This window comes from Podarcis tiliguerta (genome assembly GCF_965153285.1).
Source record: "Podarcis tiliguerta genome assembly, chromosome: 13".
Lineage (NCBI taxonomy): Eukaryota > Metazoa > Chordata > Lepidosauria > Squamata > Lacertidae > Podarcis > Podarcis tiliguerta.
In genome coordinates this window covers 43214116-43235746 of record NC_139546.1, presented here as the reverse complement: position 1 = coordinate 43235746, position 21631 = coordinate 43214116, and the positions used below count along the sequence as shown (strand labels likewise).

The window sequence follows — 21631 nt, the reverse complement described above, 5'->3', positions numbered from 1 at the left end:
CACTACGAGCTACCTTCCACTCGGTGTTAGAAAGTCAAATATGTAAGCTAGATTTAAAAAGCCTAGAAAAATAAGGATAGGCACTAAGCAGGAGAACATTCCACAATTGCGGTGCCACCACGGAGCAGACTCTACCAACTCATGAGAACATAAGGAGAGCCTGTTGGGTCAGGTCAATGGCCCATCTAGTCCAGCATCCTGTTCTCACAGTGGCCAACAAGGTGACTGTGGGAAAGCCACAAGCAGGATTTGAGTCCAGGACCACCCACTCCTCCTACGTTTTCCAGCCACTGGTATTCAGAAGCATTGCTGCCTCCAACTGTGGAGGCAGAGAATAGCTATCATGGCTAGAGGGAGCCACTGATATCGTCTTATCCTCCATGAATTCATCTAATCCTCTTTAAAAGACTTCTAGGTTGATGCCCATCACTGCTTCCTGTAGGAGGGAGTTTCATAGTTTAGCTATACTCAGCCATCATTATACACCTTTAGGCGCCAGGCAAAAACATTCCTTTTTAACCAGGCCTTTGGTTGATCTGATTGACATCTTAAAAGGTAAAGGTAAAGGGACCCCTGCCCATTAGGTCCAGTCGCAGACGACTCTGGGGTTGCGGCGCTCATCTCGCTTTACTGGACGAGGGAGCCGGCATTTGTCCACAGACAGTTTTTCCGGGTCATGTGGCCAGCATGACTAAGCCACTTCTGGCGAACCAGAGCAGCGCACGGAAACGCCGTTTACCTTCCCGCCGGAGCGGTACCTATTTATCTACTTGTACTTTGACGTGCTTTCGAACTGCTAGGTTGGCATGAGCTGGGACCAAGCAACGGGAGCTCACCCCGTCGTGGGGATTCGAACTGCCGACCTTCTGATCGGCAAGTCCTAGGCTCTGTGGTTTAACCCACAGTGCCACCCGTGTCCCTGTGATTGACATCTTATGCCCTTTTAAAATGTGGCTCTTTTTTTGGGGGGGGGGGGGTTATATTGTGGTTTTTATGTTGTTGTTTTCTGTACTCTGCCCTGAGACCTCCAGGTATAGGGCAGTATATACATTCAGTTAAATAATACTAATGCTACTACTACTACGAATAATAATAAATCATCATCTCTTTTGTCTGTCCTGAATCTTCCAACATTGAGCTTTGTTGTATGTCGACAAACTCTAGCATTATGAGAGGGGAAGAATAACTTTCCTATCAATCTTTTCCATGCCATGCATAATTCTATAAACTTCTGCCATGTCACCTCTTAACTCTCCTTTTCTCTGAACTAAAAAAAGTCCCTGACGCTGCCACCTTTCCTTTGATCATTTCAGTTGCGCCTTTTCTAACGCTACCATATCCTTTTGGGGGTGAGTAAACTCATCTCCTGCTCCTCATGACATACGCGTGGGCCATTGTGCAAACCAACTTCCCACTCCCACCCCATGCCTTACAGATGTTATGGGATTGCAAGTCCTACAGTCCCGGCCATCATAGCTAGTGGTCAGGGATGATGGGGAGTTGCGCCCTAAAATGTTGGGAGCTTGGCAAAGGCTCCTGTGAGCAACGGCGGAACAAGCAGATGTACATCTTGTGTGGAGCAGGCAAAGCATATTAGGATAAGACAAGGTATTTGGATGCAGTGGCCCAGAAGCCCACATTTCCCCCCAAAACACTCCTCAGCGCTCAAGCACAAAATCAGCACAATGCCTACCCACAATGGACTGAAAGAGATGCCAGCAGTTAGCTGGCAGGTGTCAATGCTGCCAGAAGAACCCATTTATCCAAAGCCTCAGAACAATTCTCTGCACACTAGCCTATGGGCACAGGCCAGTTCAGGCTGTAGAAACACCATATGCCTCTATATCACTCTTTCAAAAAAAAAAAAAAAGACTGATTTACTCCACACATTAACTTCAGCAGTAAAATACTTCACTTTCGTACTGTTTGCACAGCTGTCTAACTAAGGATTCCAGTCTGGCTATTCCCTCTTTGCTTTGACCTCGTGCCGAGGGGGGGGGGGGCAACAGCTATTCCACAATTCAGACAGTTATTTTCTTACATTTTTATCCCACTTTTTTCCATCATGGAACCCAAAGTGGTGTAAATCTCTCTTCCAGGCCTAGACCTGCTTAGCATCAACAAAGCGGTGGCTTCAATTGTATTGAGTATGAGGGGCTTGAATCCCAGTTTGCATCAAGCAGCAGACTCCAAGTTCCTAGTCCATAGGGATGTACCATTTCAAGCTTGAAACGGAGGGAAGACTGGTAAAAATTCAAGCCAGAGTGGTGGAGATTTATCACAATTTTGACTTTAGAGCAGGCCCCATGCTCTAGCAGAAAGTACAGTGGTACCTCGGGTTACAGACGCTTCAGGTTACAGACTCTGCTAACCCAGAAATAGTACCTCAGGTTAAGAACTTTGCTTCAGGATGAGAAAGAGAAATCGCGCCACAGCGGCAGCGGGAGGCCCCATTAGCTAAAGTGGTACCTCAAGAACAGTTTCAGGTTAAGAACAGTTTCAGGTTAAGAACAGTTTCAGGTTAAGAACGGACCTCCAGAACGAATTAAGTTCTTAACCCGAGGTACCACTGTATTTGTTATTCAACTGAGCTTTCAAATCCCCAAACAGCATACAGAAGATATATAGCTCTGAAAGTGGAGGGAACATCTTTAGGAAAGGGTACCCAATCCATTGCAACCAAGTAACACTCTAAATATGGGAGCCATTGGGGACTGGGGAGAAACAACAGTCTAAAGTCACTACTTATAACTGGTTCAGCTCTCCCATAATTGTGTACTTCAAATTCTCCAGTTGGGCTACAGCTGCAAAACATGTGGAGAGCACCAGGTTGAGGAAGGCTGGCCTAAGACTGCCAGCACAGAGGTTTCCCCCCAGCTCATCTAGCTCCCCTGGTTCCTACCCCCAGAGAGAGGCAGCCTCACTTTATAAGACACTCAGAATTCCCATCAACAAATTACAGTGGTGCCTCGCAAGACGAAAAGAATCCGTTTCGCGAGTCTTTTCGGCTTGCGGAGCAAGCCCATTAGCGGAGTAGCGCTATTAGCGCTATTGGCAGTTTAAGGGCTAAAAACGGCTTTTTAAGGCTTAAGGGATTAGCGGTTTTGCTGCTAAAATGCTTTTAGCAGCTTAGCGCTTCAGAAAAAGGGGTTTTGGAGCGAAAAAAACCTCAAAAATTTTCGTCAATTTTCGTCTTGCGAAGCAAGCCCATAGGGAAATTCGTCTTGCGAAGCGCCTCTGCAAACGGAAAACCCTTTCGTCTTGCGGGTTTTCCGTCTTGCGAGGCATTCGTCTTGCGGGGCACCACTGTACAAGGACACTATCCCAATCTCACCTAACCTTATTAGCAAACAAAAATGAGTGGCAGGCTTCTTCAGCATCTTTGAGGAGGTCTGTGCAAAGGTAACAAGTCCATGCTGGGATGGCACATCCAGCAGCTGCCACAGCAAATATAATATTGCCTAAGAACAGGGATCTTCTCCCCACCCACCCACAATCCCCAAAGGGACACTTTGCAAGAGTTGCCCATGGATACGTACCCAAGAGAAGCTTTCTGAAGCAGACACAAGGTCCCTCCAGTTCAGAATCCTGCTCTCGCGGCGGCCAACCTGATGCCTATGGGTCATGCCATGTCCCATGCCATGAGCAGGACAGCAGCACTATAGGCCTTCTCCTGCAGTTGCTCCCCAGCAACTGGCATTCAGGATCTTGCTGCCTCGTGGTCCTGGAGGCTGTATGACAGTAACCACTGACTGCCTTTTCCTCTGTGAATTTGTCTATCCAAGTCGGTGGCCATCACAGCCTCATGCGGGAGCAAATTTCATGGTTTAACGGCACACCGCATGAAGTGGTACTTTCTTCTCGTCTGCCCTAAATCTTCCAACATTCAGTTTCAATGTGGGTCCCTGAGTTCCGGAATAATGAGAGAAAGAAGTCTCCCCACCTGCTTCCTACTAGATCATGGGTCAGCAACCTAAAGCCCATGGGTCACAAGCGGCCCATGGGGGTAGTTTAACTGGCCCCCGAGCCGCCCGCTTGGCGAGTCCCCGCATGCTGCACTAAAGCAGCGCAGCGCAGCACGGGAACTTGCTTTCGCGGCGCCGGAAACCACGTCTGCACATGCAAAGACACCAGAAATCACGGGCACGCGCTCTCACGTGTACGCGCAATCCGCCCCCCTGAGGGATTTCCACTGGAGTGAACCGGCCCAGGTAAGGTAAACCTTGCCAACCCCTGACCTAGAATATGCCTAATTTCACACACCTCTATCATGCTTCCCTTACGTACCTACCTTTCTCCTAAACTAGAAAACCCCAAATGTTGTGTGACCTTTCTTCCATGGGGGAAGAAGCTCCAGCCTGTAGATCATTTTTGGTTCCTCTTTGCCGAAAATTCCTCTCCAGCTCCTTCTAAATGAATGGTGACCAGACATGCATGCAGAATTCAAAATGCAGCCTCACCACAGATTTGTAGAGTGGAATAGGGAATGTGCGTTTTCCAGAGCCGCCGCCGCACATTGGGTTGACATTTTCATCAAGCTACTCAACACTGACACACCCTCAAGATTCCCCCTCCATGTCAGTCACTGCCAGCTCAGGCCCTACTTGTGGATATACTGGGTTGCTTATATAGAGATAGGGGAACACCAGATACCACAAATCAAGAGGATCTATACTTTAGTCCAGGTAGCATTTCCCAAGCTGATAATTAAAAAAAAAAATCCCATGCCCACAATTCCTTCTTCCCATGATATTCAGAGCTCTGAATATCCACCCCATACATTCAAATCACTCTTATGCCACGTTAACAGCCATGAAGGATCTCGGGAACTGTAATTTAACAAACTACAGTTCCCATAACCCTCCTAACTGTTAAAGTGGTACACTTTAAATGTGTAGCATGGCTGGAACCATCTCTCTGCAATTTAAGTGAAGGTGAAGAACCATTTGGCCTTTCTTCTCCCCAGAGAGCATCTCTCCCTGGCTTGTTTTTCCACCACTGGATCTCAGGGGAGGATTCCGGGAGCTCCAGCCACCGATTAGACTAGGCGGGAGAGCCTGCTCCAATTCTAGCATCTCCCACAAGTGGTTTCCACCTCTGCAGCTACCCTCCATCCCAGAGGCCTAGGTGGAGCGGAGGGAGAGAAGGTGTGGCAGAACACACAAGATGACTTAACACCTGACTGCCAAAAAAAACCCCCAGATACCCTGACACACTATCATTGGCCATCTTTGAATCACTTCTAGGGATCCGTGATCTCCACCAAGCTCTGCATATCAGAGCAAAAAGACCTGCTTCTGTTTCACAACAACTCCCATCCTTGAACAAGCAGAGTCATATGCCAGCCCCTGCACATCTCAAATGGTACAGCAGTTACGGTCATTCCTGGACCAAGAGTCTGACAGAAGTGGTACCGGAACTGGTGACTTCAAGACTGGACTACTGTGATGCACTCTATGTGGGGCTTCCCTTGAGCTGGACCCAGAAGCTGCAGCTTGTGCAGAATGCTGCAGTGTGGTAGTTGAGAGGAGCGAGGCCCTGTCTGCATAGAACACCACAGCCTTTAATAGGCAGTGGCGTAGCGTGGGGGGTGCAGGGGGGGCCGGCCGCACCGGGCGCAACATCTGGGGGTTAGGGTTAGGGGGCGCAAATCCACGGGTTAGGGGGCGCAAATCCATGGGTTAGGGGGTGCAAATTACTTGCCTTGCCCCGGGTGCTGACAACCCACGCTACGCCACTGTTAATAGGTAAAGCCCTTAATAGCTTGGGACCACTTTACTTGCAGGATCGCCATGCCCGAGATATAACCACTTTTCTGCTTCGATCTGCAAAACTGGCACTGTTACGGGTGCTGCATAATACTTGGTTGTGCATTTGTAAGAAATTTAAGTGTAGCAGCACATACACTTTGGAACTCCCTGCCGATTGACATCAGGCCAACACCTCCCCTGTACTCTTTTTGGCACCTGCTTAAACATTTTTGTTTAGGCATGCCTGTCCAGACATTAAGTTACATGTGCTTTATCTCTTTTTGGCTACTGTTGAAGTTAACTATCTTCCGAATGCTCTTCAGTTTTTTAACTATTTATTGAAAATGGTAGTATTTTATTTAATATTTTTGTAAACCATTTCAACTTTTTTTAAAAATCAAGGAGTGTATAAATCTTCTTAAATTCATAACATATAGATATAAGTTAATGGGAATGAAGACTTAAGATCACCCTCACTCAAGAGGCATCTCATCCTGTACCTTTGAGGAGTGAATGTCGAAACCAGAGCTGCACATTTCAGAACTCAAGCTTGTCTTAATAGTTTGTGTCTCCAGCATTTTGCAAGTCCCTCCACACTCAGGTTAATTTCTATGTCCCGCCAAAGTTGTTATTTCCATGCACCCCAGAGAGATAGACAATAGCTGCATATGAAATCGGGGTAAGAATTCTAGCAATCCATACAGTCAATCTTGACCTGAATGGGTTTTACAGTAACCAACACTAAGAGTAGGCCAAAGCCATCCTAGGAGTAACTGCAGAACTGTTAAGGCAACAGGCATCAAATTTAGTAGTTATCGTAACAGTCAAAGGGAGAGAGCTTGGCTTGGCACTATTCTCCTCCATGCATTCTCCAAGACTGTTTATTCCTCCATTCTTCTAGTCCTCTTGATGGGAGCAGATAAAGTCTGATCGCAATAGCGAAGAGAGATGGGGAACCTCAAGCCCAGGGGCTGAATGCAGTTCTCCAGGCTTTCATCAGGCCTCTAGTACAAGCCACACCCACTCACCATCCATGCTCTGCGCCTTCCTTGTGCACTTCTGCCTGGCTTGAATGGGTCCTCGAATTGTGACAGTGCTTCTCACTTGCCTAGATGGATGCATGCAAATGCAGAAACCTCAGGCTTTAGTGTAGCTTGAACGTAGCCCATTGCATGCCAATGTATGGTAAAAGATGAAGAAATGGGCCTCCAGGTGCATGTTAGGGTTAAAAATGGGTGCTGGGCTTGAGAAGGCTGAAGATACCTGCATTATGCTGAAGGATAAGGCCACAAAAAAGCTTATTCATCCTCTTAGTGAAGTCCCCACATTCCAACTGTGCAGTCAGCATCTTATTCCCCATTTTATCTATTCTTGTTTCAAAGCCAATCTCTCACAACAGCCTTCAAGGGACACACCACCACCTTAGGGCCCCTTGCCACTATTTTAACAGCCATATCTGAAATGCCCTATCATACCTCTCTACTGCCACAATCCATTTCCCACAGCTTAAAAAAACCACCCTATTTTATGCAGAGTCAACCTAAGCCTACATTATCTTCCTTTCTTGCCAATGGTGCCCTGAACCCCTCACCATTAATTGCCTGCTATCTCACACATGCACACGGTTCGCTCAACATCCCACTGTACCCCTGTATCTGCTGTTCTCGGGTGAAGAACCCCCTCGCCCAATGAAAGATACCCCAATATCACTGCCTTCCCTGTTTCCATCACCCTAATCTCCACTTACCTGCAGCAGTTTCCCCATATCAGACCTCCCTTTAGCTTTAGGGAAACCCCAATCAAATTCCCCCCACTCACCTTTCACTCAGGGGCATCTGAAGAAATATTATGGGGGCAGGGGGCCAAAGCAAAACACTGAAAGTGGGGCAGGGTACACACACACACACACACACGAGGGGAATCACGCTTTTACGTTTTGCCTCATTCCCCAAGGGTCAACAAATGCTGGAAACTTCCAATATTTTTTTAAAAAACTGAAGAATCCTGGGAATTACAGCTCATCCACAACAAACTGCCCTCCCCTTCGCTGCAGCTAGCCATGCCAACACCTCTGTGCATCCCAATCTCCTTTCAGCCCTCGCTGCTTAAGAACCCCCCATAATTTCTCAGTGGGGCTCTCTGATCTAGCCTCCCCATTCTCCTGGACCCCCTTTCCAACACCACAGCCCCCTCTCCTTTCCTATTAATCTCCTCTACACCTCAGTCACCCCATACCATCCTCTATATCCCTTCAGCCCCACCTGCTCGACAGGCCCGCACTCTCTCCCACCCCATTATAACGCCCTTCAAACCCCTCCGAACCTCCCTGGTGAGCATCGCTACATGGACCACCTACCCACCCCACATCCCTTTAATCCCCACTCTGGTGGAGACACCCAAAGCAGAGCCCCCCGCTTTCGTTTCACCGCCAGCGCCACGCCACCATTGGCCCCCTACACCCTTTCGAGGCACCCCACCGCCCGCCCACCCCACATCCCTTCAAGCCTCTCTACTGCTCATCCCTATATCAGACCCCCAGATATCATCCCCACCACACCTCTGCAATTTCCCTTCCACCTGCTCTTGCTGAAGACCACATACAACGAGCATCCCCATCTCTAATTTTTTTTTTGCAAGGGAGCCCCCCCTATCCAGATTCACCCCCACCCCAAAATCCCTGGCTGCCCTGCGTGCTCCCTGCAGCCTCGCACTGCATCCCTCGGCCTCTCTGCGGCCAGGCCCCGGCGGAGGGACCAGGCTCTTCCCCCGCGCCGCCTCACCTGCGCTGCTGCTGCTGTGGCGGCGGCGAGTCCCGCTGCTGGAGGCTCAGCGTGGCGGTGGCTGCGGCGGCCGCCGCCGAGGCCGGGAGGAAGAGGAGGAGGGGAAGGAGAAGAAGCCGCGAGGGGGAGGCGGGTGGTGGAGGCTGCTCCGACTCCTCCACCGCCGGCGCCGCTGCTGCTGCTCTTGCCGCAGCCTCCGCCCCCTGCCGCTTCCCGGCGCCGACTGACGAGGAGCGCGGCTCGGACACGCCTCCCCGTCCCCGCCCTCCGAGCCTCCTTAAATAGTGCACCGCCTCCTCTCCCCGCCCACTTCGCCGCCGGGGCCAATCCGCGGTCACGGCGGCGCGAGGACCGCCCACCGCTGCCCGCGGCTCGGGCCCCAGCACGCAGGCGCGAGCGAGCCTCGGGTTGAATGTAGGCATGCGCCAGGTACAGAGAGGGCGCGCGTTCCCGGCTCTTCTTCGGGCGCCCTCCCCTCTCTTCCCCCCTCCCAACGCCTAGAGATACGGAGGAAAGTTGGCGCGCAGGCTTGACTTCCGGCGTTTTGCGGTTCCGAAGGTAGCCATATGCGGGGCAGGAAGCACGTGGCGGGCCGCTAGAGAGGTTGCTATGTGCGGAGACAGCTGATAACGAGCCTAAAAAGATTCTGAAAGGAGGCGTCACGGGGTCTATTTTGAAGCTTTTGAATGTCTGTGGGGGAAGCCGCTCTAGCCCTAACGGTTGGCTTTGCCATGGTAGCACAGCGTGCTCAATTGGGAACCAGAAGTGGCGAGAGGTAGTTATTGGGAACTTGACACACATGCTATTGCGTCACTGTGCCTTCTGTGTAGTGTTGGGCGCTTTGAACACAATTTTCTTTAGTGCACAAATTTAAGGGGCCGGCCCTACCATTAGATGGAGTGAAGTGGTTGCTTCGGGCAGCTGGTTTTGGGTGTTAGGAAATGACAGCAAACCGCTAGCCATTTAATCTATTAATATTATTGGCATTATTTTCCAAAAAAATGTGGTGGGCCTTCAGCACCAACTCCTGCATTCTCCCTGATATTTAGGATCAAATATTAACTGCATCTTATTATTAACCCTGCCAGATGGTGCAAGGCACTGCATTACTGTGTTAGCTCTTTTGCACAAATGTGTGTGTGCGTGATAATTTCATCTCTTTACCTGGCCAGGTTCAATTTTTCATTCTTTGAAGTGGTGGAATATTTCATTAGTTCTGTTATATGTTTAAGAAAGAAAGGAATCCAGGATACGTCTGGAGAGTTTCTCTTTTCATTCCTCTCCTGCCCTCTGAATGCAAAAAGACAGAACCATCCCCCCCCCCCCCCGGAGGACAATATATTACCAAGTTATCTGAAGGTCTGTTTGCACTCATACAAACCTACTGGATCCCTAAGATCACCACCACCTGTTTTCTGGCCTGTCATTTGTTAAGATCAGATTGGCAGGACCTTTGGGTGGTGGCACCACAACTGCATGTTTCCGTCTTGGGCAAAATCTACACCCCATCTCTTCCCATTGTCATACAAATTTTAAAATCCTTGTTATTTCCTCAGACATGTTAAAATTGATTTTATTCTTTTCGTAGGCTCTCAGATGAGATATTTACTGCAATGCATTTTTAAAAGTGTTTCATATTGCACAATATAAAATTGTTTTCGTTTACCCTGAGAAATGCCTTGGGAGTGGGATACTATGGTAACTAAAATGAGTATTTTGTGCTGTACGCAGAACTAAGCCCCACTAGGTACAATTTTCACACTTACCAACCAGCTGCCCTGAGGAAGGTCATAAACAAGACAAAATGATAAGAGCTGCTGCTTTGTTCCTCCCATCAGGAAATCATAGCTATGCTGTTTGTAAGTACTACAGAGGCTTCTTGCTCTAATCATAGCCAACTGGTCCTTAAAATAAAGCCTATTATGGTGGCAGCCATAATCAAATCCTATAGCAGTGAGTTTCACAGAAACTGCATTCAGTGGCAGGGGTCATTCTTTGACGTAATCATGAGAAAGGTAATGCCCAGATGTTGGAGAGGGTGATACATTCAGGCTAATGATGGCTTCCTATCATCCGTATCACTCCTAGCACAATCTTGCAGCATTGCTTGTGCTCCAGAAAATTTTCTAGTGATTCATATTTTTTAATGGAACACAGTGACACCTAGAGGCTGTAACACAACCCTGCAGCCAGGGGGAAATCAGCAGCTGAATTAGAGGGAGCAGTCACCAAGCTGAGGGGAAAATCTGGAGAAATCTCTAAAATCTGTTTGTTTTCAAATAAAGGGGTGGCCATAGCTCAGACGTATGCAAACAAGTCATGTGATCTGTTGGTGGCCTCACTGAGCAGGTGGGGAACTAGGGAATGAGGAAATGCAATGAGGAAGTTTCTTAGGAAGATGACAATGCTGGAGATTAAGAAAAGGAAGAGGAGAAAACCCTGAGGGTTTTCCTCAAGGAAAAGTGTTAATGTAAATGAGGACAGTCTGACAGAAGGCACTCTTCCCTGGCAAATATAACCTCAGCTCTTTAGGCTGGCCCCAAAAAAGACGTTACAAGTTTGTTTGTTTTTATTTGATTCAATTTACGAATTACCTTTCTGTAAAATATATCCAAATGGGACGCGGGTGGCACTGTGGGTAAAAGCCTCAGCGCCTAGGGCTTGCCGATCGAAAAGTTGGCGGTTCGAATCCCCGCGGCGGGGTGCGCTCCTGTTGTTCGGTCCCAGCGCCTGCCAACCTAGCAGTTCGAAAGCACTCCCGGGTGCAAGTAGATAAATAGGGACCGCTTACTAGCGGGAAGGTAAATGGCGTTCCGTGTGCGGCTCTGGCTTGCCAGAGCAGCGATGTCACACTGGCCACGTGACCCGGAAGTGTCTCCGCACAGGACTGGCCCCCGGCCTCTTGAGTGAGATGGGCGCACAACCCTAGAGTCTGTCAAGACTGGCCCGTACGGGCAGGGGTACCTTTACCTTTACCTTTAAAATATCTCCAAAGCGATTTCACAGTAAAAACAACAAAACTGACCCCCCCCCCACATATATACAAATTGGTTTTTTTAAAAAAAAAATCCATATACGAATACAATTAAAAACAATTTCAAATTCAGAACAGATACAGACACATTTCATTTTGTTTATTGGTTTTATTATATTTGTTCGTTGCTTTTTCTTGCACAAGGCAACTCAAAGCTACTTACAGCGGGACCTCGGTTTTCAAACGTAATCTGTTCCACAAGACCGTTCGAGTTCTGACACATTTGAAAACCAAAATTCAATGTGGAAGCCTCAATACGGAAGCCACGTGGCATGTTTGATTTCTGAGGCATGTTTGAAAACCAAAACATTTACTTCCGGGTTTACGGCGTTTGAAAACCGAAATGTTTGTCAATGAAGAAGTTCGAAAACTGAGGTACCACTGTACAAACAAACAACAAAACAACATACAAACAAAAAACACTACATAGATACATTAAAACCAAGGGGAAAATGTATTAAAAACATCCCACTGACACTAAAAGCCCACAGGCGGTTAGAGGCCAAGGGCCTGATTATAGGGGAAAATGTCTGTCTGGTGCCTAAAGATGATGGTACCAGGTTCCCCCAACGGTGAACCAGAAAATGCCACCCTCCAGAATGCTCATAAAGAAGAGGCTCCAATGACGATTGCAGGATCCAGGTTGGCTAATATGGACAGATGCGGTCTTTGAGGCCTGAGAAATGCAGGCTCAGAATGTTCACATTAAGATGCAAACCAAATTCATTTCTTCCCTCTGCTTAGTTGGAGATGTCAGGATTTGGAAGATGGGACCTCCTGTAATCAAAGCATAACACTCTGCCACTAAACTTCCAGAGGTGCTACGAGCTACTACAAGTTCAGCCACGTGGATGAATATCCCAGGATCTCTGGGAACGAAACCAAGCGTCCTTCTTGGAACCAACTTGCAAGATGTTGACCAACCCAGTCCTACTCAGAGTAGGCCTATTGATGAACCTAGCCTACCTCAGATTCATTAATTTGAATGGGTCTGTTCCAAGTAGGTCTAGTGTTGGACACAAACCATTAACTTATGGGGTAGGGAGACCAGGATGAACCAAAGAGTTCTAGGTCATATTCTGTCTACCTGGCAAAAGGAAATGACTTTATGCCAAGTAAGGCCATTGGTCCATCTGACTCAATATTGTCTGCAACAGGAAAGGGCAACCTGTGGACCTGCAGGCATTAGACTACAGCTCCTATAAGCTCCAGCCAGCAATGGTGAGGGATGATGGGAGTTGTAGTCTTACCAACATCTGCAAGGCTACACGTTCCCCATCTCAGATCTTCCCTAATCCCTAGCAGCTCTTGATGGTTTTCAAACAGGGGTTCTTCCCAACCCTATGTAGAGATGCTAAGAGACTGAACGTGAGATCACCTTTGTGATACCCAGCCCTTGGAACCTGCAAAATATAGTGACTCCCCTTGCCCCATCTTGTGGATTAGGAACCTGAAGATCTCAGGCATAGCAACACCCATGGTCTGTGAACCAGCCAGCGGTACTTTCCAGGCTGAGATTTATTTGTTTACAACTGCAGCCAGCCTTCAGATTCAGAGCTTAACTGTGCTCATCTGAAGACTCTACTCTGGTGAGTGAGGGAAGCGGTCCAAATTTGTGAGTGCGCTCTGATCCCATTTATCTTAAAGCCTTTGATGTTTTCTGTAGCAGAACTGAATGCCCTGCCTGTATTTTCCCGTAAGACTCTGGGATCAGCTGTACAGCCGCATTTTAAGTGCATTATACAAATGTGGCACTAGATAGCGCTGATGAGCTCATGGTAATAATAATAATAATAATAATAATAATAATAATAATTTATTATTTATTATTTATACCCCGCCACTCTGGGCGGCTTCCAACAAAAGATTAAAAATACATTAAAACATCACTCATTAAAAACTTCCCTAAACAGGGCTGCCTTCAGATGTCTTCTAAACGTCAGATAGTTGTTAATTTCCTTGACATCTGATGGGAGGGCGTTTCACAGGGCAGGCGCCACTACCGAGAAGGCCCTCTGCTTGTGCCTATACAGTGGAATATACAGTATATATATATATATGCCTGGGCATATACAGTGGAACCTTGGTTCTCGAACAGCTTAGTTGACGAACGAATCAGTTCCTGAACTCTGAAAACCCAGAAGTGTGTGTTCCGGTTTTCAACTTTTCTCGGAAGCCAAACATCCGATGCGGCGGTCGACTATTGTTTCCAGGGCACCTGCACCAATCAAAAGCTGTGCCTTGTCTTTTTTTTGAACGTTTTGGGAGTCAAACAGACTTCCAGAATGCAGTGGCATAGCGTGGGTTGTCAGCACCCGGGGCAAGGCAAGTAATTTGCGCCCCCCCCCACTGCACTGTCCCTCCCCCAGATAGTCCCTCGCTCTCTCTCCACAACGCACCGCATGCCTGGCACCCCCCCCCTCCACAATGGGCGGCGACCCGGCAGCTCGGATCGGATTCGCACAGCCAGCACTGCAGTGAGAGAGAGTGAGTGAGCCAGGTAGGGGCAGAGAGCTGCGAGTGCGAGCGCGCCCCCCCACGCTACGCCACTGCCAGAATGGATTCCAAGGTTCCATTGTATATGTTACAACATTTTTTTAAAAAAAGCATTTTCACAGCGTTTTTTATATCTGTGTAGATTCAGCCTCTGGCTGTATACGTTTAAAGCGTGCACACCCTAGGAATCCTAGGAACTGCAGTTTTTTTGAGGGATAAACCTCAGTTTTCAGGATTCGTGGTGGGGGAGGGGAGGTGTACCGTAAACGTACGGTATGTACACAGCTTTATTCTTAAGCATGAGCAGGGTTTGACTCAGCCCCATCTGCTATCCATCATGGAAGAACTGAACCCAAGACTTGGCAGCCTGAAGGCAGAATCCAGTTTGGCGTATGGCTCACGTGTCGCTTGGTCACCTAACAGGGCCTGTAATTAAACTTCAGCCCTGAGGGGAGATGGGAGCTGCCTGATAGCAGCCTATTACATAACTCAACAGGGCCTGGGAATCCTGAGCCAGGAATAAGATCATGACTGTTGACGCTGCTGTGTCGCCTCTGTAGGCCTAGGAGGACTGAAGGGAAGACTTCCAAATGAAGGGGCAAATGCACATACACAAACATTACACACTCACACCCTGTTGTTCACTGTCTGTTAGGGCCTGAGGCGGCCTTTCTAACTTTCATTTCGTTTCCATTATTCTTATTCTTATTTATGTATTCATGTATTTACACAGCGGCACGACGACAAGATCAGTCACCAACCCTCAGCCTAAACCTGCCTCCCAGGGTTGTTGTGAGAATAAGGAATATAAATAATATATAAATAAATGTTTATTTATACTCCGCCCTTCCCGGTTCAGAAAACCGGGCTCAGGGCGGCTAACAACAAATTTTAAACACTTAATTGATGCAACAAAAAACAGCATAAAATACAGTATAAAACGGGAATAACAATAAATTCAGAATTCAAAAATCAATTTGGGGGGGAGAGCCATCCAATAAACATTAGACCAGGGCTAGCTGGCTAAATTACTCCTATTTGGGCCAGCGAGGAGACCAGGGGATTAGGTAGATAGTAAAGGAAGTAGATAGATAGATAAACAGATAGAATACAATGAAATAAAACTGAAAAACCAAAAAATGTGGGTGGTTTAAATAGGCCTGAAAACTGCCACATCCCCATGGCATCCCAACAATGCCTGCTTCCCTCTTCTTCTTTTTTTCAGGGTCCCTTATTTGTTCCCGCTCATTACTGTTAAAATCGCTGCTCCTGCATTCCTATTTTCGCTTCCTTACATTCCCTTTGCCCTCCAGGGAGTTGCTCGCTTTGTTTGTTTATTTCGTGCATATTTTAAAATTTCGTTATATATTGCATGTAAAACGGAGAGAACAATTACAGCAGCAGATGGAAGAGAACACACGAAAAACAAAGCCATAAAACAGGCAGGCTGGGTGAGAGTTGCTCGCTTTATGGCTCTTTGGAGTTCGGCACCAGGAACACGGCAACTTAAATCTTTGAGCAGGCAGAAAGGTGAACTGTGGCTGCATCATTTTGTACTAAGTACAGCTTTTGGATCATTTGTGGGGGAAGCCCCACTGTTATGTACTGAGTTGAATAGGATCCAAAAGGCAGCAGTCTGATTGGTCCTAGAACAATAGGATCCAAAATGCAGCAGTATGATTGGTCCGCAGGAGTCACCCAATCCAGCTCCAGGTGGAAGTGAATCCACAACCTGATTGGCCTGCAGGAGAATACCGGAATTAGCCAATCACGTGCAGCCCATTGTGTCAATAATGTATATTAACCAGCCCATGGACCCCCGCCACCCGTTCGGCCGGCTCCCATGTGCCGCGCTAAACTGGCACGGAGCGGAGTGGGGACCGCCTTCTGTGATGCTGACCGGCTTCCCATTGGCTGCAGCAAGCTCCTGTAGCCAATGGGTAGCTGCACACGCCTCCTTTGCGCCGGAAATAGCGTTTGCGCATGTGTGCGTGCATGCACATGCACACACACTCCGGCCCACCGTGGCGTCTGCGGAACCGTGAACTGGCCCAAGCCACAAAAACTTTGCCGACCCCTGATCTAGTCCAACCCCCTGCAATGCAGGAATCTGAGCTATAGCATCCGTGACAGGTGGCCACCCAACTTAAAAACCTCCAAGGAAGGAGAATCCGCCACCTTCCGAGCAGTGGCATAGCGTGGGTTGTCAGCACCCGGGGCAAGGCAAGTAATTTGCGCCCCCTAACCCGTGGATTTGCGCCCCCTAACCCGTGGATTTGTGCCCCCTAACCCGTGGATTTGTGCCCCCTAACCCGTGGATTCGCGCCCCCTAACCCGTGGATTCGCGCCCCCTAACCCTAACCCCCAGATGCTGCGCCCGGTGCGGCCGGCCCCCCCTGCACCCCCCACGCTACGCCACTGCTTCCAAGGGAGTCCTTTTCCGCTGAAAAGCTCTCACTTTGGAACATCTTTTATTTTTCACTTATATTTAGAGCCCACGTTGTGATTCTGGTGCATTCATGATTTATTATTGCCACACAAGAGATTAAGTCTGCATGCATAGATCTGATTGCAAGGGTTCTCTCTCTCATCCACCCACCCACATGTACGCCCACACCCAGCTTGTTCAACAGACGCCGATGCTGCCAATTTCCCCGCGCATTAAGAAGAAGACATCGTTAACCCAGCAGGACACGGTTCCCAGCTTTTACGAGTGAAGATGAACTGTTTGTATGAATCCTTTTTTACTGTTGCATTTATGCACCGCTAATGCTCCTGCCCCGGGGGATCACCTAAGGCTGCATAGACGCCATATATTTAAAGCCCATAAGAATTCTGGGTACTGTAGTTTGTTAAGTGTGCCGGTCACTGTAGCTCGGTGATAGGTAAACTACAGCTCCCAGAATTTTCTGGGGGAAGCCATATGCTTTAAATATAATAATAATAATAATAATAATAATAATAATAATAACAATAATTTATTTATACCCCACCCATCTGGCTGAGTTTCCCCAGCCACTCTGGGCGGCTCCCAATCAAGTGTTAAAAACAGTTCAGCATTAAATACATTAAATGCATTAAACACATTGAAATATGTACGCAGCTCAGGTCCCTAAGCCCATCGCTGTGTGCAACCAGCAAATATTGCTGACTCAGGAGGCCCCATGCACAGGGTTATCCTTGGGAATCCTGCTGCAGCCCCAGGCAGAAGTTGGAGAATGTGGCGGTGGAGAGCTGTCATCTAATGGCCCTTAAGCGGCGGCTCATGTAAAGCTTTGTTTGGTGAGTCCCTTCCTTTCCCAGATGGGTACATTCAGTCTCATCAACTCCTGCCCTGGAGTGACAAAGCTGGGATGAGAACCAAGGCGGCGAGTCGCTGCCTGCCCTGCATGATTGCCCCGTGATTCATCACTTCGCACCCGGCAGGAGGTACAAATAGGAGCTTGATGCTGGTGTGCAAAGCAGTGCAACAGCAGCCTCCTTACATTGGACATAACCTCCAGCGATATACCGGCAGCAACGCATCTCTCTAACGTAGCATCTCTCCATCTCCAAATGGCTTTGTTGGTGCCTCCTGAAGACCTTAAGATGAACGGGGACTTGGAAGAGACATGGCCGCTCTTCAAGCAACGTTTCCTCCTCTACATGAAAGCGACGGGCGCGGCGCAGTGGCCCAGCGACCAAAAAGTGGCCCTCTTCTTGACGGTGGCCGGGCCAGAGGCCTTGCAGGTCTACAACTCCTTCCAGCTGGACCCGGCGGAAGAAGAAGACTTTGAGGTGGTGCTGGCCCGCTTCGAAAGACACTGCGTGCCACGTCGCAGCGAGGCCTACGAGCGCTTCCTCTTCCGCACCCGCTTCCAGGAGCCCCACGAGTCGCTGGAGGATTTCCTGGCCGACCTGCAACGCAAGTGCCGTTTTTGCAACTTCGGGGCCCAGCGGGAGTCCCTGGTGCGGGATCAAGTCGTGCTGGGTTGCCGAGACGGCCTCGCCAGGCAGCAGCTCCTCCAAGAGGACGGGCTCAGCCTGGAAGGCGCCGTCCGGATCTGCCGTTTGGCCGAGGAGAAGAAGAACAAAGAGGCTCAGTCGGAGCAGAGGATGGCTGAGAAACGCAAAGGCCAGTTTTCCAAACGGAAGGTGCGCCGTGTTCAGAGTTTGGGCAACAGGATGGACAGCCGCTGGCAGCAGCAATGCGACGACTGCCTCAGGAAGGAGACGTTCAAAACATATGTCTGAGCCAGAGCTGTTGTAATTAGACACTGAACTGAATCCTCTAACCAGTCAGCCATTTTCTTCTACCATCTTGGATTGGACCATTGGGTCTTCTTGGTCAGACAATATCTCCTGGTGGAATGTTGGACAATAGATGGCAGCAAACAAGAGAAACTCTGGAAGGAAGATGGCCTGTATCTTTGACCACCTAAGAAAGCAGCGTGGTTCTTGGCTAGGGACTACCTAGGCCAACCTCCTTCACTCCCACTATCCCTGACCATTGGCTATCTGGCTGGGGCTGCTTGGCATTGGAGTCTAGCAACACCCAGAGGGCATGAAGCAGGAGAAAGTTGGCCTAGGTTTACTGCGAGGCCTCGGGCAAGTCATTAAAGCTCAACGTTGATAACGGTTGATCACTGATTTTAATCAGAAACGGGGGGAAAGGAAAGATCTCCGGCAGGGTTGCCATGAGAGCAAACCCAACTAGAATGGCCAAGCAGTTCCAGATACCATGATGTGCTGGATTTTCAGTAGAAAGGTTATCTGGGGAGAAATCCTCAAAAGTTGTGTATTTGCGTGGAAATGATCCCCACAGCTAAACGTGAGTCATTTCAGATTCTCAGGTCCGTGTATGTGCATAACTCAATCCAAAATTCTCAGTCAGAACTTTGTAAACTCAGGGGAATTTAATCCACGTGTTGGTTTGGGTTCCTTTTGCGGAGGCCAGGGAGGAGTCGTGGGTTGTATGTAATTTTGTAGTTGGCCGCTGTGTGAGTCCATGATACTGTTGTTTCGGTGATGTTCACTGTGTTTTCATTGATATGTCTGTATCCTCCGAACTGAGCTGAAACAAATTGTGGGGATGGAAACTCTCTGAGCTGCCAAAATTCACCCCAAATTGAACAGATACTCAGGGGTCTTCCCACTGACCTTTGCAAACAGCAGACGCTCACACCCACATTAGTTTCTGCAACAAAATCATTGTCTTATCATTTGGGGGTGGTATTGCTGTTTCTCTCTGCTTTTCTCCTGCAATGAGAATGAAAAGCAACAGAGATCCCAAACTCCTTTCCATTGGGTAGAAAAGTATGAAGGATTCCTCCTTTTCAAAGGACACTATAAAAAAAATACTCCTTGGTGGGGGAGACAATAAACCCAAAGCTGTCCTTGCTCTTCACATGGCAGTGACTTAAGTTTAAGTCACTGAAAATTGCCAGTTTCCACTGTGACCTCCCCTCACCCTCCAAGGCTGGAGCCAAAGGGAAACCCCATAAGCCGTTTCCCTTCCCCCAGCTGCTAATTTGCCTTTTAATCCCTTGTTGTCCTCCGCATCTTTCAGATGTCCCAAATCTGGTTTCCCCTGACTTAGCCTGGAAACTATTCTAAGACTTGTCCACAGTGGGAGAGGATATCTTATTTTTGTGCTGTTGTTAAATGTTTTTAATTTTGCATTTGTTAAATTATTCAGACGGGTTGGGCCCTGTGTGGCTCTGAACACTTCTGTATTTATTTATTTATTTATTTATTTATTTATTTTATTTATTTATTTATTATCACCAATAAAATTTGTCTTACTCTATCGTGCTTTGTCCCTGCTGTGTTTCCTTTGTTCTTAATGAACGTCAGACTGGATCTTAAGACGACTTAAGGGCGTTCGCAGGAGGAAAGTTTCCTGCCAGCTCTTAACCCCTTGCAATCCTGTTCACCCCCCTCCCCCCCAAAAAACCAATGTTGAATGCTGCATTGGGGTGTAGACAGTCACCTAACATCAGTCTTGGACCCTAGGAACACAAATAGTAAAGCTGTGTTGGCCCATAAGAAAAATTCCGAAATCCATATTACGACGATGCCCTTATTAGGTGAACCAACAAGTCATAAGAACATAAGCAGAGCGTATCTAGTCCAGCACCCCCGTTCTGGGAGAAGGACCGTAGTAGCTCAGTGGTTGAGCATCTGCCTTGCATGCAGGAAGTCCCAGGTTCAATCCCAGGCATCTCCAGGTAGGGAATATCCCTTGGCTGAATCCATGGAGAGCAGCTGCCAATCAGTGTCCACAATACTGAGTTAGAAAGGTCTGACTCGGTTCCTATGTTCTCCCAGTGACCAAGCAGATGCCTATGGGAAGACCTGGGAAGAGGAATTGATGGTTAAGCCTCTCTGAGAATTGTCATTCTCTGTGTGCTGGGCCTGGGGGTAACCCAAGAACTGCGGTCCAGGTCCGGTCCAGAATCCATCGGTTCCGCTACGAGTCAGTCCAACAGGCTCAAGGCAGGAAACCAGGCAAGGACAGGTACAGGATCTCAGACAGGGTCTGGCATACAGCAATGTTGCTCCCGCAACCCGCGGCAGGGTCTGACAGCCTTTTATTATTGTCAGGGTAACAGCCGGTCCTGATCCCCCGGTGACTCACCTCCCGGTTTCGCCCAGAGGCGAGCACTCCTCCTGCGAGTACTCAGGTCTCTCCTTCTCTCAGACCATAGTCTCTGCAGCTTGGGAGATGTCGGTGGGTTACTAGACCCATAGGCCGCCTCAGCCTCCCCTGACCAAACCGGGAGAATCATAGAATCATAGAGTTGGAAGAGACCACAAGGGCCATCGAGTCCAACCCCCTGCCAAGCAGGAAACACCATCAGAGCACTCCTGACATATGGTTGTCAAGCCTCTGCTTAAAGACCTCCAAAGAAGGAGACTCCACCACACTCCTTGGCAGCAAATTCCACTGTCGAACAGCTCTTACTGTCAGGAAGTTCTTCCTAATGTTTAGGTGGAATCTTCTTTCTTGTTGTTTGGATCCATTGCTCCGTGTCCGCTTCTCTGGAGCAGCAGAAAACAACCTTTCTCCCTCCTCTATGTGACATCCTTTTATATGTTTGAACATGGCTATCATATCACCCCTTAACCTCCTCTTCTCCAGGCTAAACATGCCCAGCTCCCTTAGCCGTTCCTCATAAGGCATCGTTTCCAGGCCTTTGACCATTTTGGTTGCCCTCCTCTGGACACGTTCCAGTTTGTCAGTGTCCTTCTTGAACTGTGGTGCCCAGAACTGGACACAGTACTCCAGGTGAGGTCTGACCAGAGCAGAATACAGTGGCACTATTACTTCCCTTGATCTAGATGCTATACTCCTATTGAGTAGTGGTGCAGCTATAAGTGATGGCCCAGCTGAAGGCAATGAGGTAATCCCCGCATCAGGGACCAGGGCAGGCTCAGGCCCCTGACTCGGCCCAGCTGGTGTTTGTTGCGGGGGAACCTGTGCAGACTGGGACTCTTCAGGCTCAGGCCACAGACTTGGTTCAGATGATGCCTGAGGCAAAGGATCCAGTGCAGACTGAGACTCCACTGGTTCCGAGTCCCAGGCCATC

General features: G+C 48.5%; 2 protein-coding genes across 3 annotated transcripts in view; one reads left to right on the top strand and one right to left on the bottom strand.

Annotated features, from left to right (window-relative positions):
- LOC310662853 (vigilin-like) overlaps nucleotides 1-8781 on the bottom strand; it is a 55955-nt gene extending 47174 nt beyond the window's left edge. Inside the window, exon 1 of one of the 2 annotated variants that reach the window (XM_083410045.1) lies at nucleotides 8531-8781. The gene's annotated coding sequence lies outside the window, so the exon portion shown is untranslated. Of the gene's footprint in view, nucleotides 1-6778; nucleotides 6859-8530 lie in introns of those variants that run through there. The other variant, XM_083410046.1, reaches the window with a different exon arrangement.
- Nucleotides 1-21631, top strand: part of LOC310663057 (G-protein coupled receptor 4-like) — a 303619-nt gene that overhangs the window by 273481 nt on the left and 8507 nt on the right. The window lies entirely within an intron of this gene.